Raw genomic sequence first — 17,663 nt, 5'->3', positions numbered from 1 at the left:
TGCCCAAGACCCAATGAAAGAGAGAGGGGACTTGGGAGGGCTCTGGGATGCAGGGTGATGTGTACTGACTCAGATTTTACAGCAGCCAAACCCCCAACATCCACACAGAGAAAGATATCTCATGTGTTTTTTTTCTCTTTAAGTGGCTTTGATTTGTTTCTTTCTAGTATAACTAGTGTTCCTAAATTAATGTTTTATTTTCTCTTATCAAAGTTTTAATTATAATTCCTAAAAGAGTGATTCCAGAATATAGATGGCTGTAATATAATAAATATTTATAGATACTTTTCTACTACTGGACTCCCTAGAATTATATTGGGTATTATATATATATATGTATGTGTATATATATAATATGTGTGTGTGTGTGTGTGTGTGTGTGTATATTTTTTTTTTCCTGCCACAATATTTTTAATTATGTACAAAGGTCTGACATGGCACCCAGGGACCCATTTCACCCACTGCTCTGTTTGGCCGCCAGTCTTTTGTCTCACTCTTCAGCAATGGTGAGGCGGATACCCTTTCCTCGGGGAAGAGAAATCCATGGTTTGTTGCCCTTGCCAATAACAAAAGTGTTGGAAAGTCGAGTGGCAAAACTGTTGCCATTGGCATCTTTCACATGAACCACGTCAAAAGATCCAGGATGCCTCTCTCTGTTGGTGATCACACCAATTCTTCCCAGGTTAGCACCTCCAGTCACCATACACAGGTTACCAGTGTCGAACTTGATGAAATCAGTAATCTTGGTAGTCTCCAAATCAGTCTGAATGGTATCATTCACCTTGATGAGAGGATCGGGGTAGTGGATGGTGTGGGCATCATGAGTCACCAGATGAGGGATTCCTTTTGTGCCCACAAAGATCTTTCTCACTTTGCATAACTTGTACTTGGCCTCCTCAGGTGTAATACGATGTACAGCAAAGCAACCCTTGGTGTCATAGATCAGACGGAAATTCTCTCCCGTCTTGTCAATGCTGATGACATCCATGAATCCAGCAGGGTAGGTTATATCAGTTCAGACCTTGCCATCGATCCTAATGAACCGCTGCATGCAAATCTTCTTTACTTCATGTCCTGTCAGGGCATACTTAAGTCTGTTCCTTAGGAAAATGATGAGGGGGAGACACTCTCTCAACTTGTGGGGACTGGTGGATGGACAAGGAGCAAACACACCAGTCAATTTATCCAGCATCCAATGCTTTGGAGCTGCTACCCGCTTCAGATGCTTCTTGGGACCACCAGCCATGGCTGCGTTAGGCAAGGAAAGAGGACCTCCATCTTCCGATTTTTTTTTTTTTTTTTTTTTTTTTTGAGACGGAGTCTCGCTCTGTTCCCCTGGCTGGAGTGCAGTGGCGCGATCTCGGCTCACTTCAAGCTCGGCCTCCCAGGTTCAAGCCATTCTTCTGCCTCAGCCTCCTGAGTAGCTGGGACTACAGGTGCCCACCACCATGCCCAGCTGATTTTTTGTGTTTTTTAGTAGAGACGTGGTTTCACCGTGTTAGCCAGGATGATCTCAATCTCCTGACCTCATGATCCACCCGCCTCAACCTCCCAAAGTGTTGGGATTACAGGCGTGAGCCACTGCGCCTGGCTCAATATTTTAAATGAGTAAGTTACTCCATTATTACTTTAGGCATAATTGAAATTTGACTTGACCAGCTGGAAATATTTGAAACATTAATGTCTATTTCTATGTCCTATGAAATACACTAAGAATTCTGTCTAACAATATTTACTTCAGTAGTTAATGATTGGATCTAAAAATAACAGGAAAAATCCACAAAAGCAAAAAACAAAACCCCTGGCTAAACTTACACTTTTGTATTCATTTTATCCTAAATTTATTTTCGGGTACTGATATTTTGCAATTCGTTTTTTCAGTTTGTTTTCTTATTAATCTTTGTTATTTGCTCATGATGTGCTTAGTGGCATAACATTACTATTTTTTTGCAGTACAATATGTTTCTCTGATATATTCTAAATTTTGTTTCTCAAAAACTCCTGAATTTAAGAACTTTTTAAAAAACTGCTTCTTTTCTAGTGTTTTCATAGTTTCATTATTTTTATATTTAAGGATAGAAAAATTGATGTCCTTACTGTTTTCAATAAGAAATGGCTTTGAAATCAAGCATTATTTATTTTCCCAGAGATTTTAAATGTCTCATTTATCATTTACTAAATCCCATATGTGTTTAGGCTTATTTCCATTATATTTGAAAAATTATCAATGCCTCATTGTTTTAAAAATGCTTATTACTAGTTATTTTTCATTCCCTTTAAGAATTTTTGTCTTTTTTTTTTTTTTTGGACATGCTTAATATTGTAGATGAATCAATATTATTTGGTTGAGTTTTCCTTCTAGTCATAGCAAAACCTCTTTATAAGATATTTTACTGGCTTGGTAATAATATTACAGATCAACTTAAGGGAGTTGACTTTTTAAAATGTTGCTTCTCTGGAAACCATCATTCTGAACAAACTATCGCGAGGACAGAAAACCAAACACTGCATGTTCTCACTCATAGGTGGGAATTGAACAATGAGAACACTTAGACACAGGGTGGGGAACATCACACACTGTGACCTGTCATGGGGTGGGAGCAGGGGGGAGGGATGGCATTAGGAGAAATACTTAATGTAAGTGAGGAGTTAATGGGTACAGCACACCAACATGGCACATGTATACATATGTAACAAACTGCATGTTGTGCACATGTACCCTAGAACTTAAAGTATAATAAAAAAAAGTTCCTTCATATCCATTCAAAAGCACACATATATATTTGTTTTTTAATTTTTTACTGATACATAATTGTACATATTAATGGGGATTCAGATGATATTTTGATGCATGCATACAATGCATAATTATGAAACCAGGGTATTTAAGATATTCATCACCTTAAACACTTACATTCCTTTGTGTTGGGAACATTTCACATTTTCTCTTCTAGCTATTTTGAAGTACATAATAAATTGTTAACTTTAGTCACTTGACTGTTCTGTCAAGCACTAGAACTTATTCCTTCCATCTAACTGTACATTGGTACCCATTAAACAATATCTTTTCATCCCCTCCACTCTTCCCAGACTCTGGTAAATATCTTTCTACTCTTTATCTCAGTGAGATCAACTTTTTTAGCTCCACATATGAGTGAAAACAAACAATATTTATTTTTCCTTGCCTGGCTCATTTCAGTTAACATAATGACCTCCAGTTCCTTTCACACAGCTGCACATGGCAAGATACCATACTTTTTATGGCTGAATAGTATTCTATTGTGTTTATATACCACATTTTCTTTATCTGTTTATCCATTGATTGGCACTTAGGTTGGTCCCATATCTTGACTACTGTGAGTTGTGCTGCAATAATCATGGGGGTGCAGATATTCTATTGATAAACTGATTTCCTTTCTTACGAATAAATTCTCAGTAGTGATATTGGTGGATAATATAGTAGTTCTATTTTAAGTTATTTGGTAAATTTTCATACTGTTTTCCCTAGTGGTTATACTAATTTACATTCCCAAAAACAATGTATAAGGATTCCATTTTCTCTGCATCCTCAACAGAATTTTTTTTGTCCTTTTGATGATAGCCATTCTAGCTAGAGTAAGATGATAGCTCCTTGTGATTTTGATTTGCATTTCCCTGATGATTACTGATGTTGAGCATTTTAAAAATATATCTGTTGGCTATTTGTATGTCTTCTTTTGAGAAATTTCTGAATGTATTAGTCCACTTGCATTGCCACAAAAAAATACCTTAGGCTGGATAATTTATAAACAGAAAAGTTTAATTGGCTCATGGTTCCGCAGGTTGAAAAAGAAGCACAGCACTGGCATCTACTTCTGATGAGGGCCTCAAGAGGCTTGCAGTCATGGTGAAAGGCAAAGTGGGAACAGGCATGTCACATGAAGACAGCAGGAACAAGAGAGAATGAGGAAGAGGAGCCAGGCTCCTTTAAACAACCAGCACTCATGTGAGCTAACAGAGCAGGAACTCACTCATTACAATGCAGAGGGTATCAATCTATTCATGAAGCATCCACCTCCATGATCTAACTAGACCCCACCTTCAACATTGGAGGTCACATTTCAACAAGACATTTGGAAGGGACAATCAATCAAACCATATCATTCCACTTCTGACACCCCAAATCTCATGTCCTTCTCACATTGTAAATTACAATCATCCCTTCCCAAGAGTCCTCCAAAATCTTAACTCATTCCAGCATCAACTCAAAGTCCAAAGTCCAAAGTCTTGTCTGAGACTCAAGACCAAGTTCCTTCTACCTAGGAGCCTGTGAAGTAAAAAACAACTTATTTACTTCAAAGATACAGTGGTTGCACAGGCATTGGGTATGCATGTCCATTCCAAAAGTAATAAATAGGCCAAAACAAAGGCGCAATAGGCTCCATGCGGTAAGAAAACAACCAAGGCAGTCATTAAATCACCTTTGGCTTCCCTGGACACCGTTCATAGCAGCTCATAGCTACTCTTCTGGATTGGAATTGAATGCCTGTGGCTTTTCCAGGTGCAGGATACAAGCTGCCGGTGGATCTACCATTATGGGGTCTGGAGGGCAGTGGCTGCCTTCTTACAGCTCCACTAGCAGTGCTCCAGTGGGGACTTTGTGTGAGGGCTCCAACTCCACATTTCCCCCGGCACTACTCTAGTAGAGTATCTACTAGGTTGCCAGGCCTCTTTCATGCTTGCATTCTGAGCATCTGCAGACTTAACACTACATGGAAACCACCAAGACTTATGATTTGCATTGTCCAGAGCTGTGGCTCAAGCTGTACCTGGGCCCCTATGAGCTGATGCTGCAGCCAGAGCAGCTGGGATGTAGGGAGCAGTGTCTCAAGGCTGTGCAGGGAAGCAGTCTTAAACCTGGCCCCCCAAACAATTATTTGCCTCTAGGCCTCTGGGACTATCATGGGAGGGGCTGCCTCAGTGATTTCTAAAATGCCTTTAGGGCTTTCCTCCATTATCTTGGATATTCACGGCTGGCTCCTTTTTAGTTATGCTAATCTCTCTAGCAAGAGGTTCTCCACAGCCCGCTTGGATTCTTTCTCTACCACAGGGTCATGCTGCAAATTTTCCAAATTTTACACTCTGTTTCCCTATTAAATATAAGTTCCAACCTTAAGTCATTTATTTGCTCCTATATCTGATCCTAGGCCATTAGAAGCAGCCACGGTACCTCTTCAATGCTGTGCTGCTTAGAAATTTCTTCCACCAGATACCCTAAGTAATCAGTCTCAACTTCAAAGTTCCACAGATCCCTATGTTACCTGGAGTCCTTGCTCCCAGAGCTCCTAAGATGGTGGTGGGCCGCTTCCAAAATGGCGGCAGGCCACTCCCAAGATGGTGGCAAGCCTCGTGTTCTCTGGCCTGGGGTTCTTGGCCTCACAGATTCCAAGGAATGGAATCTTGGGCCATGTGGAGTGTTATAGCTCTATTAGAAGCCATAGGTCATGGAAGAGAACCGTGGAACCCAGTGACTAGTGTTCAGCTCGATTAGGATGAACCCAGCAACTTAGCAGTGCAGGAACAATGGCAAGGCTTTAGCCTGATCAGGAGTGGCAATGGGCGCCTTGCTGGATCAGGAGCACAGCGGACACCCTGCTGGATCTGGAGGGGTGGAAGTCAGTGGCGGGTCTGTGATGGTGGCAAACAGCAGTGGTGGATGGGGAGCGAAAGTTCATCTCAAGCGGTAACAAAACAGGGACCAGAAGAGTGCAGTTGCAAGATTTAATAGAGTGAAATAGAGTGAAAACAGAGTTCCCATATAAGGGGAGGGGACCCAAAGGGGGTTGCGGTTGCCTGCTCCAATGCCTGAGTTTATATCCTGATCCTTGTCCCTCCGACTGTGCTCTCAGGCAATAGATGATTGGCTATTTCTTTACTTCCTGTTTTTGCCTAATTAGCATTTTAGTGAGGTCTCTGATTGGTCAATTGTGGACTAAGTTGCAAGCCCCATGTTTAAAGGTGGATGCGGTCACATCCCCAGCTAGGCTTAGGGATTCTTAGTTGGCCTAGGAATCCAGCTAGTCCTGTCTCTCACCTAGGACGTGAACACAATGCAGCTAAGTTATTTGCTAGCATATAACACAAGTGACCTTTACTCCAGTTCCCAAAAACTTCTTCATTTCCACCTGAGACCTTGTCAGCCTGGACTTCATGGTCCATATATCTCTGTCAGCATTTTGGTTACAATTATTTAACCAGTCTCTAAGAAGTCTCAAACTTTCCCTCATCTTCCTGTCTTCTGAGACCCTGAAACTCTCATAACCTCTGCTCATTACCCAGTTCCCAAGCCACCTCCATATCTTGACCTGTATTTATAGCAATGCCCCACTCCTCAGTACCGATTTTCTGTGTTAGTCCATTCTTGCATTGCTCTAAAAAAATACCCGAGACTTGGTAATTTATAAAGGAAAGAAGTTTAATTGGCTCATGGTTCTTCAGGCTGTACACAAAGAATAGTGCCTGCATCTGCTTCCAGTGAGTGCTTTAGGAAGCTTATAATCATGGCAGAAGGTGAAGGAGAGCCAGTGTGTCACATGGTGAGAGTGGGAGCAAAAGAGAGTGAAGGGAAAGTGGCACACTCTTTTAAACAACCAGATCTCATGTGAACTAACTGGACAAGAACTCACGTATCATCAAGAGGATGATGCTAAGCCATTCATGAGGAATCCACCCTCATGAGCCAATCACCTCCTGCCAGGCCCCATTCTTACATTGAGAATCACATTTCAACATGAGATTTGGAGGGGGCAAACATCCAAACCATGTCACTAATCATTTGCCCATTTTTTAGCGAGATTATCTGTGTTTTGGTTTTATTTGTTTGTTTATTTCTGTTGAGTTATTTGAGTTCCTTGTATATTCTGGATATCAGTCCCTTGTTACATAAATAGTTTGCAAATATTTTCTTTCATTCTACAGATTGTCTCTTCACTCTGTTGATTGTTTCCTTTGCTTTGCAGAGCTTTTTTGTTTGATATATTACATTTGTCTATTTTTGCTTTTGTTGCCTGCAATTTTGAGGTCTTATCCATAAAATTTCTGAAGCATTTTCTCTAATGTCCTGAAGCATTTTCTCTAAGTTTTATTTTAGTAGTTTTATAGTTTTGGGTCTTGCATTTAGGTTCTCAATTCATTTTAAGTAGATTTTTGTATATTGTGAGAGATAGAGTTCATTTCATCCTTCGCATAAGGTTGTCCAGTTTTCCAGCATCATTTATTGAAGAGGATTTCTTTCTCTAATGTATGTTCTCAGTGCCTTTGTTGAAAATCAGTTGGCTATTAACATGTGGTTTGACTTCTGGGTTCTCTGTTCTGTTCTATTGGTTGATGTATCTGCTTTTATACCAATACCATGATGTTTTGGTTACTACAGCTTTACAATATATTTTAAAGTCAAGTAGTGTGATGCCTCCGGATTTGTTCTTTTTGAGCAGTATTAGTTTGGCAATTTGGGGTCTTTTCGTGATTCCATACATATATTAGAATTTTTGTTTTCTATTTCTGTGAAGAGTGTCACTGTTATTTTCACAGGGATTACATTGAATCTGTAGATTGTATAAGGTAGTATGGTCATTTTAACTTTATCAGTTATTATAACCCGTGAGCATGAGTTGCCTTATCATTTGTTTGCTCAGCATTTAATTTCCTTCATTGACGTTTTGTAGATTTCATTGTAGAACTCTTTCACCACCTTGGTTAAATTTATTCTAGGTATTTTATACTTTTGTAGTTATTTTAGATGGAATCACTTTCTTGTTTTTTGTTTTTTTTTTTTTTTTTCCAGCTAGTTGTTCATGTATAGAAATCCTACGGAATTTTGTATGTTGATTTTCTATCCTGAAACTTTTCCTATTTCATTAGAAGTTCTAAGAATTTTGTGGTGGAGTCTTTAGGTTTTTCAGAATACAAGATCATGTCATCTGCAAAGTGGGGCAATTTGACTTCCTGTTTTCCTATTTGCATGCCCTGTATTTCTCTGGCCTAATTGCTCTGGCTAGGACTCGTAGTACTTTGTTGATTAACATTGGTAAAAGTAGGCATCCTTCTCTTGTTCTAGTTCTTAGAAAAAAGCCTTTCAGCTCTTCCTCATTCAGTACAAGGTTAACTGTTGGTTTGTCTACATGGCCTTCCTTATGTTGAGGTAAATGTCTCCTATGCCTAATTTGTTGAGAGTTTTCATCATGAAGAATATTAAATTTTAACATACTTTTTATGTATCTATTGAGATGCTCATATAGTTTTTGTCCTTCACTCTGTTGATGTGATGTATCACATTTATTGATTTGCATATATTGAACCATCCTGGCATCCTCAGGATAAATTCCCACTTGATAATTATATGTTATCTTTTTGATGTGTTTTTAGATTTGCCTTGCTAGTATTCTTTTTTGAGGACTTTTGCATCTATGTTTATTAGGGATATTGGCCTGTGGTTTTGTTACTATTGTTGTGATGTTTTTGCCTGGTTTTGGTATCAGGGTAGTGCTGGCCTTATAGAATGAGTTAGAAAAAACTTCCACCTATTCCGCTTTTTAAAAAAGTTTGAGAATTGGTGTTAATTCTTCCTCATATGTTGGTAAAATTCAACAGGAAAGCTATCCAGGGCTTTTCTTTGTTGGGAGATTTTTATTACTGATTGAATCCTTGTTACTTGTTATTGGTCCATTCAGGGTTTCTATTTCTTAATGGTTCAATCTTTGTAAGTTGCATATTCTAGGAATTTATTAATTTCCTCTAGGTTTTTCTATTTGTTAGTATATAACTGTTCATAATAGTCTCCAATAATACTTTGTATTTCTGTGGTATCAGTTGTAAAGTCTCCTTTGATAGTTTCTGAATTCAATTGTTTGGATCATCTCTCTTGTTTTCCTGGGTTTTTTTGTTTTTTGGTTTTTTTTTTAAATAGCTAATGGTTTATTGTTTTTGCTTATTTTTCCAAAAGTCAATTTTTAAAAAATATACTTCTTGGTAAATTTGTTAAGTCTCTATTCCATTTAGTTCTCCTCTTATCTTTATTATTTATCTTCTTAAACTAATTTTAGGTGTGATTTGTTCTTGCATTGTTAGGTTGTTTATTTAAAATCTTTCCACTCTTTTGATGTAGGCATTTATTGCTATAAACTATTCTTTTAATACTACTTTTGTTGTATTCCACAGAATTTAGTATGTCATGTTTTCATTTTCATTTGTTCAAAATACTTTTGATTTCCATTTTAATTTCTCCATTGACTCAATGTTTATTCAGGAGCATGTTTTTCTATTTTGATAAAGAGATTTTCTATGCCTTTAATCATCTCTTCTCTTTCTAAATCTCCCAAAATTTGAATATTTGGTCATGTTATTATGTCCTATATGTCATATAGTCTGTCTTCATTCTTCTTTTCCTTATTTACTTTTTGTACATGCATTTATATTTATAATACTCATTTGCATATATATTTTATATAATATAATACATATACTTATATATTATGTATCATATTATGTATTATGACACATAATATATATTTATATATTGTTCAAATGTATATATGTTTATATATTTGTTGAAATATTCAAATATGTATTGTAATATATTATAATATAATATTGAATATTATAATATTCAAATATATGTATTTTAATTTATATTATAAATAAATTATATTGATTAAGGCTTTTCTATGTTCATTAGAATTTTCTTCATGTACCATACATTTATTTTTAGGCTTGTTTTTAGACATTTTATCATAATTCTAAAAACACAATATTTTGATAATCTAATCTATTCTTGTTTTCTTTTCTCCCTATCTTGCCTTTCTTTAGGCTGTTTGTAGAATCCCTGATAAAATGACTATTAAAAGAATGAGAATAGACTTTTTTTTAGTATATGCTAGCTCTTTACTTTGGAAATTTTAAATCCTGGATGAGACAGAAAAATTGGAGGGCAAATAAAAATACTTTTGGGAGAAAGATAACGAGAACAGTAAATCCCCCTTTGCCTGTCACCTGACACAAACACAAAGACACATGGACATACCTGAAGCAGATTCCTTTAGAATTACAGAGGAAGAAAAAGATAGATATAGGGTCAGAGTGTTTTAAAGAGTGAATGTAGGGTAAGTCTAGACAGAAACACAATAATATCACCTTTTAGTAATGTATCCAGTGCCCCATATGACTATAAAGTAGCAGCAAGTGGGGCACTGGATACCTTACTCAAAGGTGATATTGCATTTCTACCTAGACTTAGGGGGTATACACATCCATGATGACCAAGACAAGAAGAGCAGAGCCCCAGGCGCTGACAAAGCCTGTCACTAAATAGAGTCCTCAGTACTTAGAAAATACTAAAGCACTATGTCCACAAAAACCAAGCACTCTTCTGTGTTCAACAAACTCCTATGTCAAACACACACATGCATACAAACGCACAAATATATTGACACAATATTCATGTTTTTATATTATTTTATTATAGTAACAATATATTTCTTTTAATTTTAGTGCCCTCCCCCTATTTCTGATCTTTTGTGGACTCATTAGAAATAAAAGCATGGTACTACATTTCTCACTTTGCTATTTCATATGGTAAATAACATATTGACATTTCAGTTGCTGCTCTCTAATTTTACTTAATTCTGTGAGTGTCTCAAATTTTAGAGTTATGTGTTATCTCAGAATTTACCATTTATTTGATCTATGTCTCTAGAGATTTGGGATATATTTTTTATAGTCTGAGATTTAAGAATAAGGTTATTCGTGAGTTAGATTTTTTTTTTTATTATTAATAATGTTTTATTTAATGCAGTATAGCCAATATATTATCATTTTAACATATGATCAATAAAAATATTGATGGGATAGTTTACATTTTTTTTTTTTTTTAAATTTATTTATTATTATTATACTGTAAGTTGTAGGGTACATGTGCATAACATGCAGGTTTGTTACATATGTATACTTGTGCCTTGTTGGTGTGCTGCACCCATCAACTCGTCATTTACATCAGGTATAACTCCCAATGCAATCCCTCCCCCCTCCCCCCTCCCCATGATAGGCCCCGGTGTGTGATGTTCCCCTTCCTGAGTCCAAGTGATCTCGTTGTTCAGTTCCCACCTATGAGTGAGAACATGCGGTGTTTGGTTTTCTGTTCTTGTGATAGTTTGCTAAGAATGATGGTTTCCAGCTGCATCCATGTCCCTACAAAGGACGCAAACTCATCCTTTTTTATGGCTGCATAGTATTCCATGGTGTATATGTGCCACATTTTCTTAATCCAATCTGTCACTGATGGACATTTGGGTTGATTCCAAGTCTTTGCTATTGTGAATAGTGCTGCAATAAACATACGTGTGCATGTGTCTTTATAGCAGCATAATTTATAATCCTTTGGGTATATCCCCAGTAATGGGATGGCTGGGTCATATGGTACATCTAGTTCTAGATCCTTGAGGAATCGCCATACTGTTTTCCATAATGGTTGAACTAGTTTACAATCCCACCAACAGTGTAAAAGTGTTCCTATTTCTCCACATCCTCTCCAGCACCTGTTGTTTCCTGACTTTTTAATGATCGCCATTCTAACTGGTGTGAGATGGTATCTCATTGTGGTTTTGATTTGCATTTCTCTGATGGCCAGTGATGATGAGCATTTTTTCATATGTCTGTTGGCTGTATGAATGTCCTCTTTTGAGAAATGTCTGTTCATATCCTTTGCCCACTTTTTGATGGGGTTGTTTGTTTTTTTCTTGTAAATTTGTTTGAGTTCTTTGTAGGTTCTGGATATTAGCCCTTTGTCAGATGAGTAGATTGCAAAAATTTTCTCCCATTCTGTAGGTTGCCTGTTCACTCTGATGGTAGTTTCTTTTGCTGTGCAGAAGCTCTTTAGTTTAATTAGATCCCATTTGTCAATTTTAGCTTTTGCTGCCGTTGCTTTTGGTGTTTTAGACATGAAGTCTTTGCCCATGCCTATGTCCTGAATGGTACTACCTAGGTTTTCCTCTAGGATTTTTATGGTATTAGGTCTAACATTTAAGTCTCTAATCCATCTTGAATTAATTTTCATATAAGGAGTAAGGAAAGGATCCAGTTTCAGCTTTCTACTTATGGCTAGCCAATTTTCCCAGCACCATTTATTAAATAGGGAATCCTTTCCCCATTTCTTGTTTCTCTCAGGTTTGTCAAAGATCAGATGGCTGTAGATGTGTGGTATTATTTCTGAGGACTCTGTTCTGTTCCATTGGTCTATATCTCTGTTTTGGTACCAGTACCATGCTGTTTTGGTTACTGTAGCCTTGTAGTATAGTTTGAAGTCAGGTAGCGTGATGCCTCCAGCTTTGTTCTTTTGACTTAGGATTGTCTTGGAGATGCGGGCTCTTTTTTGGTTCCATATGAACTTTAAAGCAGTTTTTTCCAATTCTGTGAAGAAACTCATTGGTAGCTTGATGGGGATGGCATTGAATCTATAAATTACCTTGGGCAGTATGGCCATTTTCACGATATTGATTCTTCCTATCCATGAGCATGGTATGTTCTTCCATTTGTTTGTGTCCTCTTTTATTTCACTGAGCAGTGGTTTGTAGTTCTCCTTGAAGAGGTCCTTTACATCCCTTGTAAGTTGGATTCCTAGGTATTTTATTCTCTTTGAAGCAATTGTGAATGGAAGTTCATTCATGATTTGGCTCTGTGTTTGTCTGTTATTGGTGTATAAGAATGCTTGTGATTTTTGCACATTAATTTTGTATCCTGAGACTTTGCTGAAGTTGCTTATCAGCTTAAGGAGATTTTGGGCTGAGACAATGGGGTTTTCTAAATATACAATCATGTCATCTGCAAACAGGGACAATTTGACTTCTTCTTTTCCTAACTGAATACCCTTGATTTCTTTCTCTTGCCTAATTGCCCTAGCCAGAACTTCCAACACTATGTTGAATAGGAGTGGTGAGAGAGGGCATCCCTGTCTTGTGCCAGTTTTCAAAGGGAATTTTTCCAGTTTTTGCCCATTCAGTATGATATTGGCTGTGGGTTTGTCATAAATAGCTCTTATTATTTTGAGGTACGTTCCATCAATACCGAATTTATTGAGCGTTTTTAGCATGAAGGGCTGTTGAATTTTGTCAAAAGCCTTTTCTGCATCTATTGAGATAATCATGTGGTTCTTGTCTTTGGTTCTGTTTATATGCTGGATTATGTTTATTGATTTGCGAATGTTGAACCAGCCTTGCATCCCAGGGATGAAGCCCACTTGATCATGGTGGATAAGCTTTTTGATGTGTTGTTGAATCTGGTTTGCCAGTATTTTATTGAGGATTTTTGCATCGATGTTCATCAGGGATATTGGTCTAAAATTCTCTTTTTTTGTTGTGTCTCTGCCAGGCTTTGGTATCAGGATGATGTTGGCCTCATAAAATGAGTTAGGGAGGATTCCCTCTTTTTCTATTGATTGGAATAGTTTCAGAAGGAATGGTACCAACTCCTCCTTGTACCTCTGGTAGAATTCAGCTGTGAATCCATCTGGTCCTGGACTTTTTTTGGTTGGTAGGCTATTAATTATTGCCTCAATTTCAGAGCCTACTATTGGTCTATTCAGGGATTCAACTTCTTCCTGGTTTAGTCTTGGAAGAGTGTAAGTGTCCAGGAAATTATCCATTTCTTCTAGGTTTTCCAGTTTATTTGCGTAGAGGTGTTTATAGTATTCTCTGATGGTAGTTTGTATTTCTGTGGGGTCGGTGGTGATATCCCCTTTATCATTTTTAATTGCGTCGATTTGATTCTTCTCTCTTTTCTTCTTTATTAGTCTTGCTAGTGGTCTGTCAATTTTGTTGATCTTTTCAAAAAACCAACTCCTGGATTCATTGATTTTTTGGAGGGTTTTTTGTGTCTCTATCTCCTTCAGTTCTGCTCTGATCTTAGTTATTCCTTGTCTTCTGCTAGCTTTGGAATGTGTTTTCTCTTGCTTCTCTAGTTCTTTTAATTGCGATGTTAGAGTGTCAATTTTTGATCTTTCCTGCTTTCTCTTGTGGGCATTTAGTGCTATAAATTTCCCTCTGCACACTGCTTTAAATGTGTCCCAGAGATTCTGGTATGTTGTATCTTTGTTCTCATTGGTTTCAAAGAACATCTTTATTTCTGCCTTCATTTCGTTATGTACCCAGTAGTCATTCAGGAGCAGGTTGTTCAGTTTCCATGTAGTTGAGCGGTTTTGATTGAGTTTCTTAGTCCTGAGTTCTAGTTTGATTGCACTGTGGTCTGAGAGACAGTTTGTTATAATTTCTGTTCTTGTACATTTGCTGAGGAGTGCTTTACTTCCAATTATATGGTCAATTTTGGAGTAAGTACGATGTGGTGCTGAGAAGAATGTATATTCTGTTGATTTGGGGTGGAGAGTTCTATAGATGTCTATTAGGTCTGCTTGCTGCAGAGATGAGTTCAATTCCTGGATATCCTTGTTAACTTTCTGTCTTGTTGATCTGTCTAATGTTGACAGTGGAGTGTTGAAGTCTCCCATTATTATTGTATGGGAGTCTAAGTCTCTTTGTAAGTCTCTAAGGACTTGCTTTATGAATCTGGGTGCTCCTGTATTGGGTGCATATATATTTAGGATCGTTAGCTCTTCCTGTTGAATTGATCCCTTGACCATTATGTAATGGCCTTCTTTGTCTCTTTTGATCTTTGATGGTTTAAAGTCTGTTTTATCAGAGACTAGGATTGCAACCCCTGCTTTTTTTTGTTCTCCATTTGCTTGGTAAATCTTCCTCCATCCCTTTATTTTGAGCCTATGTATGTCTCTGCGTGTGAGATGGGTCTCCTGAATACAGCAGACTGATGGGTCTTGACTCTTTATCCAGTTTGCCAGTCTGTGTCTTTTAATTGGAGCATTTAGTCCATTTACATTTAAGGTTAAGATTGTTATGTGTGAACTTGATCCTGCCATTATGATATTAACTGGTTATTTTGCTCGTTAGTTGATGCAGTTTCTTCCTAGCCTCGATGGTCTTTACATTTTGGCATGTTTTTGCAATGGCTGGTACCGGTTGTTCCTTTCCATGTTGAGTGCTTCCTTCAGGGTCTCTTGTAAGGCAGGCCTAGTGGTGACAAAATCTCTAAGCATTTGCTTATCTGTAAAGGATTTTATTTCTCCTTCACTTATGAGACTTAGTTTGGCTGGATATGAAATTCTGGGTTTAAAATTCTTTTCTTTAAGAATGTTGAATATTGGCCCCCACTCTCTTCTGGCTTGGAGAGTTTCTGCCGAGAGATCTGCTGTGAGTCTGATGGGCTTCCCTTTGTGGGTAACCCGACCTTTCTCTCTGGCTGCCCTTAAGATTTTTTCCTTCATTTCAACTTTGGTGAATCTGGCAATTATGTGTCTTGGAGTTGCTCTTCTCGAGGAGTATCTTTGTGGCGTTCTCTGTATTTCCTGGATTTGAATGTTGGCCTGCCCTACTAGGTTGGGGAAGTTCTCCTGGATGATATCCTGAAGAGTGTTTTCCAACTTGGTTCCATTTTCCCCCTCACTTTCAGGCACCCCAATCAGACGGAGATTTGGTCTTTTTACATAATCCCATACTTCTTGCAGGCTTTGTTCATTTCTTTTTCTTCTTTTTTCTTTTGGTTTCTCTTCTCGCTTCATTTCATTCATTTGATCCTCAATCGCTGATACTCTTTCTTCCAGTTGATCGAGTCGGTTACTGAAGCTTGTGCATTTGTCACGTATTTCTCGTGTCATGCTTTTCATCTCTTTCATTTCGTTTATGACCTTCTCTGCATTAATTAGTCTAGCCGTCAATTCTTCCACTTTTTTTTCAAGATTTTTAGTTTCTTTGCGCTGGGTACGTAATTCCTCCTTTAGCTCTGAGAAATTTGATGGACTGAAGCCTTCTTCTCTCATCTCGTCAAAGTCATTCTCCGTCCAGCTTTGATCCGTTGCTGGCGATGAGCTGCGCTCCTTTGCCGGGGGAGATGTGCTCTTATTTTTTGAATTTCCAGCTTTTCTGCCCTGCTTTTTCCCCATCTTTGTGGTTTTATCTGCCTCTGGTCTTTGATGATGGTGATGTACTGATGGGGTTTTGGTGTAGGTGTCCTTCCTGTTTGATAGTTTTCCTTCTAACAGTCAGGACCCTCAGCTGTAGGTCTGTTGGAGATTGCTTGAGGTCTACTCCAGACCCTGTTTGCCTGGGTATCAGCAGCAGAGGCTGCAGAAGATAGAATATTTCTGAACAGCGAGTGTACCTGTCTGATTCTTGCTTTGGAAGCTTCCTCTCAGGGGTATACTCCACCCTGTGAGGTGTGGGGTGTCAGACTGCCCCTAGTGGGGGATGTCTCCCAGTTAGGCTACTCAGGGGTCAGGGACCCACTTGAGCAGGCAGTCTGTCCGTTCTCAGATCTCAACCTCCGTGTTGGGAGATCCACTGCTCTCTTCAAAGCTGTCAGACAGAGTCATTTGCGTCTGCAGAGTTTTCTGCTGCTTTGTTGTTGTTGTTGTTGTTGTTGTGTAGCTGTGCCCTGTCCCCAGAGGTGGAGTCTACAGAGACAGGCAGGTTTCCTTGAGCTGCTGTGAGCTCCACCCAGTTGGAGCTTCCCAGCAGCTTTGTTTACCTACTTAAGCCTCAGCAATGGCGGGCGCCCCTCCCCCAGCCTCGCTGCTGCCTTGCCGGTAGATCACAGACTGCTGTGCTAGCAATGAGGGAGGCTCCGTGGGCGTGGGACCCTCCCGGCCAGGTGTGGGATATGATCTCCTGGTGTGCCTGTTTGCTTAAAGCGCAATATTGGGGTGGGAGTTACCCGATTTTCCAGGTGTTGTGTGTCTCAGTTCCCCTGGCTAGGAAAAGGGATTCCCTTCCCCCTTGCGCTTCCCAGGTGAGGCGATGCCTCGCCCTGCTTCAGCTCTCGCTGGTCGGGCTGCAGCAGCTGACCAGCACCGATCGTCCGGCACTCCCCAGTGAGATGAACCCAGTACCTCAGTTGAAAATGCAGAAATCACCGGTCTTCTGTGTCGCTGGCGCTGGGAGTTGGAGACTGGAGCTGTTCCTATTCGGCCATCTTGCTCCGCCCCCCGAGTTAGATTTTTTTACTTAAATCTTTCCATATCATGGATTATTACCTACATACATAAAAAGAAATACAGCAGAATTATTCAATGCCTATTTGAGTGCACAGAGATCTCTCTGTCACAGCAACATAGTCAAAAGAAAGAGTATTGGTAGCAAATTTCTCCAATGCCCTCACCCTTGCAGGGCTGGATAGTTTAAACAGAAATAAGATTCTGGTTTATGGGTATGAATTATCAATGTGGCTGCTGTCTATTTATTTTTATTTTTTCTTTTTAACATACAATAATTTCCATACAGTAAATATATCCTCTTGGTATACAGTTCCGAGAGTGTTCATAAACATAAACAGTGTGTACTTAACTCTGCAAATAAGATATACATATATCACCCCAAAATGTCCCTCTTTGCCCATTTGGACTCAACATATCCCCTACTCCCAGCTCCTGGCAACTAATCCTCTGTTCTCTGACCAGATAGTATTACCATTGCAACAATGACACAGGAATAGAATCAAATAGCATGTAGCCATTTGAGTTTGTCTAGTTTCACTTAGCAGAGTACAACTGAGATTAATCCTTACAAACGTGCCAT

The 17,663-nt window shown here is 38.7% G+C and overlaps 1 protein-coding gene and 1 pseudogene across 9 annotated transcripts in view; one reads left to right on the top strand and one right to left on the bottom strand.

Annotated features, from left to right (window-relative positions):
* Positions 1-17,663, top strand: part of VWDE (von Willebrand factor D and EGF domains) — a 161,316-nt gene that overhangs the window by 19,903 nt on the left and 123,750 nt on the right. The window contains exon 1 of one of the 8 annotated variants that reach the window (XM_031665300.1): positions 918-1,000. The exons of the other annotated variants lie outside the window; for them this stretch is intronic. The gene's annotated coding sequence lies outside the window, so the exon portion shown is untranslated. Of the gene's footprint in view, positions 1-917; positions 1,001-17,663 lie in introns of those variants that run through there. 8 annotated transcript variants of the gene reach the window in all.
* Positions 387-1,267, bottom strand: LOC101009276 (annotated as a pseudogene). The gene has a single exon (XR_160374.5). The product of XR_160374.5 is annotated as a 40S ribosomal protein S4, X isoform-like (transcript).

Source organism: Papio anubis, chromosome 4, assembly GCF_008728515.1.
Source record: "Papio anubis isolate 15944 chromosome 4, Panubis1.0, whole genome shotgun sequence".
In the NCBI taxonomy this organism is placed as follows: Eukaryota; Metazoa; Chordata; class Mammalia; order Primates; family Cercopithecidae; genus Papio; species Papio anubis.
The sequence above is the reverse complement of the archived record's forward strand: the minus strand, read 5'-3'. Positions and strand labels throughout refer to the sequence as shown.